Source organism: Engraulis encrasicolus, chromosome 20 (assembly GCF_034702125.1).
Source record: "Engraulis encrasicolus isolate BLACKSEA-1 chromosome 20, IST_EnEncr_1.0, whole genome shotgun sequence".
NCBI classification, from domain to species: domain Eukaryota; kingdom Metazoa; phylum Chordata; class Actinopteri; order Clupeiformes; family Engraulidae; genus Engraulis; species Engraulis encrasicolus.
The window spans coordinates 47,377,457-47,382,456 of NC_085876.1; the positions used below are offsets into that span (position 1 = coordinate 47,377,457).

A 5,000-nucleotide genomic window follows, 5' to 3' on the forward strand; every position below is an offset into this window, starting at 1 on the left:
AGGAGGAGGAGGAGTTTAAGGAAGGAGAGGAGAGAGGGAGGAATAAAAGGAGAACCACACGTAAGGAGTGTTGAGACTTGAGAGGGATGAGCTGTACAGGTACAGTAGAGGGAGATGCCAGGGAAGAGGCCAGAGGCAGAGATGAGGACTCTCACAGGTTAGATGGAGACAGAGACAGTCTGACAGAAGCTTTGTGTGTGTGTGTGAGCATGTGTGTGTGTGTGTGTGTGTGTGTGTGTGTGTGTGTGTGTGTGTGTGTGTGTGTGTGTGCGTCTCTGTGTGTGTGTGTGTGTGTGTGTGTGTGTGTGTGTGTGTGTGTGTGTGTGTGTGTGTGTGTGTGTGTGTGTGTGTGTGTGTGTGTGTGTGTGTGTGTGTGCGTGCGTGCAAGTGGGTATGACTCACTGTGGGTGAGAGAGTGAGGCTGAAGCAGTAAAATTGTCAGCAAGCTACTGCACACCAGCATTGGCGCAGATGCTAGTGTGTGAGAGCACGAGTGTGTGTGTGTGTGTGTGTGTGTGTGTGTGTGTGTGTGTGTGTGTGTGTGTGTGTGAGCGTGGTCCATGCTTGTGAAGCGTGTGCCGGTGGGTGGTGCCACACAAAGCTTGTGCCGCCAACATGGCACGGACAACAAACACGGATGAAGGTGTGTCACAGTTCACCCACACAGTGACCAATCAGCTTGTCCAGGTTTCAAACAAGCCACCAATCACGCACGCCGCTCAGGGAAAAGTAGTGCACCGTGGGTAAGGAAATGCAGTGAGGAACAGTCTGAAGTGCATGCAGGTGAAAAGAGTTCGACAAAAATGTTTGCACAGATAGTGCAATTTACAATTATCACCATTCTAATTGATTAATTGCTCTTCTAATTACATAATAACCTTTAATGTTCTTTTATCCTCTTCAATTACATTTTCTTGATTTATCCCCAAAAGGGAGTCTAATTGTGTAATTACTGTATCTACAGCACCTAGGGTAAGTGGTGCAAATTGTTCATTGTGTTTCAGGCACTAAGTGCTCATTGGCATGCACAGCAAGGTGAGTGGAAGTTGGTGCTAAAAATCACCCACACTAAAGGCGCATTCAGGCTGACTGAGAACCGTTCCGGTGCCCGTTCCCGCTCCTAATCTCGAACCAGACGTTGTGTTCACGCCAAAGATCTTAGCGTTCGCGAACCGCAAAATACTTGTTTTTTTCTCCGCAAACTGTGGCGACAACGTGGCCGTCAGCAGGTTCATCCGGGTATCGCAGTCACGTACGGAAAAAGTTTGGGCAGTTCGCCGATGAGCACTTTAGTGCTGAAAGTAACAGGTGCGGGCACCAGCACCGGCTCCGTTCAGGTCGGCCTGAAAACTCTATAGAGGAGAAGAGGAGACCTGTAACCACCCCAGATAAGAAGAGAAACACAGCACCAGGCACTGGGGTGATGTCACAATGGTTGGCAAGACAACAGCCAATCAAAGAAGCCACAAGATGGCCGCCGATATTAGACAACAAACCATAATAGCCGCAAAGGCCATACCAAGAAGCATGTTCCACACGCCCCAAATACATGAATTCTTTTTTCATCTAGGCTTGTGTTGCCTTTTTTTGTTTTTTTGCTGCATTTTCTTTCTTTTTTCCTTTATTTTCTTTTCTTTTTTCTTTTTTAAATAATGTGCCAGTATCCATTCTGGACCCAGCAAAAATGACCCTGAGGCCCTCCACACACTGGTTCCGTCAAAGAGTGGTGCACTGCTCCGCCAATGATTGATTCCACTGTTTTCAATAGAACCCCGCACACCAGATATCTGCGCCGGTGTGCAGGGTTCTATTTAAAACAGTGAAATCAAACGTTGGCAGAGCAGTGCACCACACTTAGGTGGAACCGTTGTATGGTGGGTGGGCCTGAGAGATGAACTTGAATAGATGGGGAGGGGAGGGGGGGAGTGTAGAAGAGCAAAGCGTGGGAGCCTCACCGTTGCACTCGAGCATGTGTGGGTCAGAGTCATTGTGTTTCTTGCCTATGTCGGCGATGGAGCGCACCAGGGGGATGCGGTTGCTGAGCTTGCGCTCGTTCTGGTGGTGGTGTTTCTTCAGCATGGCCTCGCGCACCTTGTCCCGCAGGCCCGACGCCAACTGACCCGACGCCACCATCGTGTCGATCAGCATGTCTATGAGGTGGGGAAACAAACAAACACACACACACACGCACACGCACACGCACACGCACACGCACACGCATGCGCACGCCAAACACACACAAACACACACACACACACACACACACACACACACACACACACACACACACACACACACACACACACACACACACACACACACATTAGCACAACACACACACACCATGGTGTCGATCAGCATGTCTACACAGTGGAGACATACAAACACACACATACACACACAGACACACAAACGCATACACACAAGCACACGCATACACGAAACACACACACACATTCAAGCACACACACACACACACAAACACACGCACGTGCACACACGCACACATTCAAACACACACAAACACGCACTCACGCTCACACACACACACACACATGCATGCATACAGACGCTCTCACACACACACATTCAAGCACACACAAACACGCACACGCACACGCACACGCACACGCATATACAGTTGGTGAGATATCAAGACACAACCATGCGAGAGCTGTGGGCTGTGGTACGGCGTGCTTAATTGTTGTACACCCGACCACTTCCAGGCAAAATTGCCGATGGGGACCCAGGTTCGAATCCTGCCTGTGTCATTTCCCAATCCTAACACATCACTCTCCACAAATACTTCCCTGCCTCTCTTGACTGTCTTGCCATAATAAACAATAAAAAAAGAAACAACAAAAGAAACAATAGAAAAGGTAAAAAGTCCAAAAAGGCAAAGATGCAATGCAATATACTACAAACATAACTCTGACAATTTATATAGATATGCAGACGGACAGGACAGGAACACATACTGGCTGTAACGACACACTCAACTCACGATTCGTTTGTATCATGATTCATGACCTATGGCTCGATACACCCCACGATTTCACATTTGGCAAAATTATAAGCTTTATGAATAAAAATTATGATAGTTTATAGGTAGAATAGGTTACAAGAGGCTACTAATAATTTAAAAATGTTTCTCTATAATAATAATGATAATGCTTGGAAGCACTATCACTTCATATTATGTGGTTATTTTCTGGTCTGATGGGTATCAAAACGTTAAAAGGGCGTATCACGATACTGCCTCCTTGTATCGCAATACAGTATAGTGACTCTGTGTATCACGATTTCTTGGTTAGATATAATATTGTTACTGCCCTAACACACACACACACACACACAAACTCACACACACACACACACACGCACACACACACACACACACACAAACTCACACACACACACACACACGCACACACACACACACACAGTACACAGTACCTGCGATCTCAATGCTGTCGGCTCTCATGTCCAGCATGACGGTGCCATTGAGGATGCAGGAGCACACACACACACACACACACACACACACACACACACACACACACACACACACACACACACACACACACACAGTACAGTACCTGCGATCTCCTCGATGCTGTCGGCTCTCATGTCCAGCATGACGGTGCCATTGAGGATGCATGAGCACACACACGCACGCACGCACGCACGCACGCACGCACGCACGCACACACACACACACACACACACACACACAGTACAGTACCTGCGATCTCCTCGATGCTGTCGGCTCTCATGTCGAGCATGACGGTGCCATTGAGGATGCATGAGCGCAGCTCAAACAGGCTGTGCAGAGAGAGGGTGGCCACGTAGGGCTTACTCCAGCGCTCACCGCCATCCTCCACATCCTCCTCAAACTTCAGCCACCTGTAATGGACACACGCACGCACGCACACACACACACACACACACACACACAAAGAGAGAGAACAAAGAGCAGAGAGGCATTGAAATGGTGCTGCAGGAGGGTCCAATCGTTTCTAGGCAGGAGAGCTGATTTCTCAGCACAATGGCTTGCCTGCACTTCAAAAAGCATTTCAAAGCACTTTAAATGGCCGCTTCCAATTTTCGGCATGCATCAATCCTAATATGACTGGGTAATTTTGAATATGTGTGTATGAGTGCTTTGTTTGTGGGTAGGAGTGGAAGGTCTGTGTGCGTGTGTGTGTGTGTGTGTGTTTGCTTGCGTGTCTGCTTGTGAACGCGCATTCACATACGTGTGTGTATGTGTCTGCGTGTGTGTGTGCGCGCGAATGTGCGTCCGTGTACGTGCATGCACATATGCGTGTGTGTATTTGTATACGTGTCTGCACGTGTGTGCGTGCATGGGTGAGTGTGTGTGTACCCATATGCTAGTGGGTCCCACAAAAAAAGGCAGAGAACAGTAAAAAAAAACGGATGTAAAAGTAAAGGGAGAATGATGGATGGATGGTCAAAAAGCCTGGTCTCCTTACGTCAGTCATAAAATCTAGGACTGCCATTGCAGGCCTTCAATCACCATGCTGTACAGTATTTATGAGGCAGCAGGCAGTAGGCAGCTCAGGGCTGCAGAGCAGACTGCTGACATAGTGCATATGACTGTAGGGATGCACCGATACCACTTTTTTGAAAACCGATACAAGTACGAGTACATTAATGTGTGTACTCGCCGATACGGAGTACCGATACCGATACCTTTTACCTCCAAAATACAATGAGAATAAATGCATGGCTTTGTTTTTTTCCACCTGTGATATTTTTACTTTCCATTTCCATGTAGATTTAAATGTTAGTAAATGTATGAGGTGGCACTTTTTTCCATGCTGCTTTCAAGTCCACAGAACGTGACAAGATTTTGCATTGTTTTGTGTAATAGCAGTATTGTTCCTGGTATCGGCAAGTGCTTGACGAGTACGAGTACGAGTACGAGTATAATGAGCAGTATCGGGTGCCGATACCGATACCAGTAGCAGTATCGGTGC

At 47.6% G+C, this 5,000-nt stretch overlaps 1 protein-coding gene across 1 annotated transcript in view; it reads right to left on the reverse strand.

Annotated features, from left to right (window-relative positions):
* Nucleotides 1–5,000, reverse strand: part of LOC134436701 (sodium bicarbonate cotransporter 3-like) — a 177,808-nt gene that overhangs the window by 89,762 nt on the left and 83,046 nt on the right. The window lies entirely within an intron of this gene.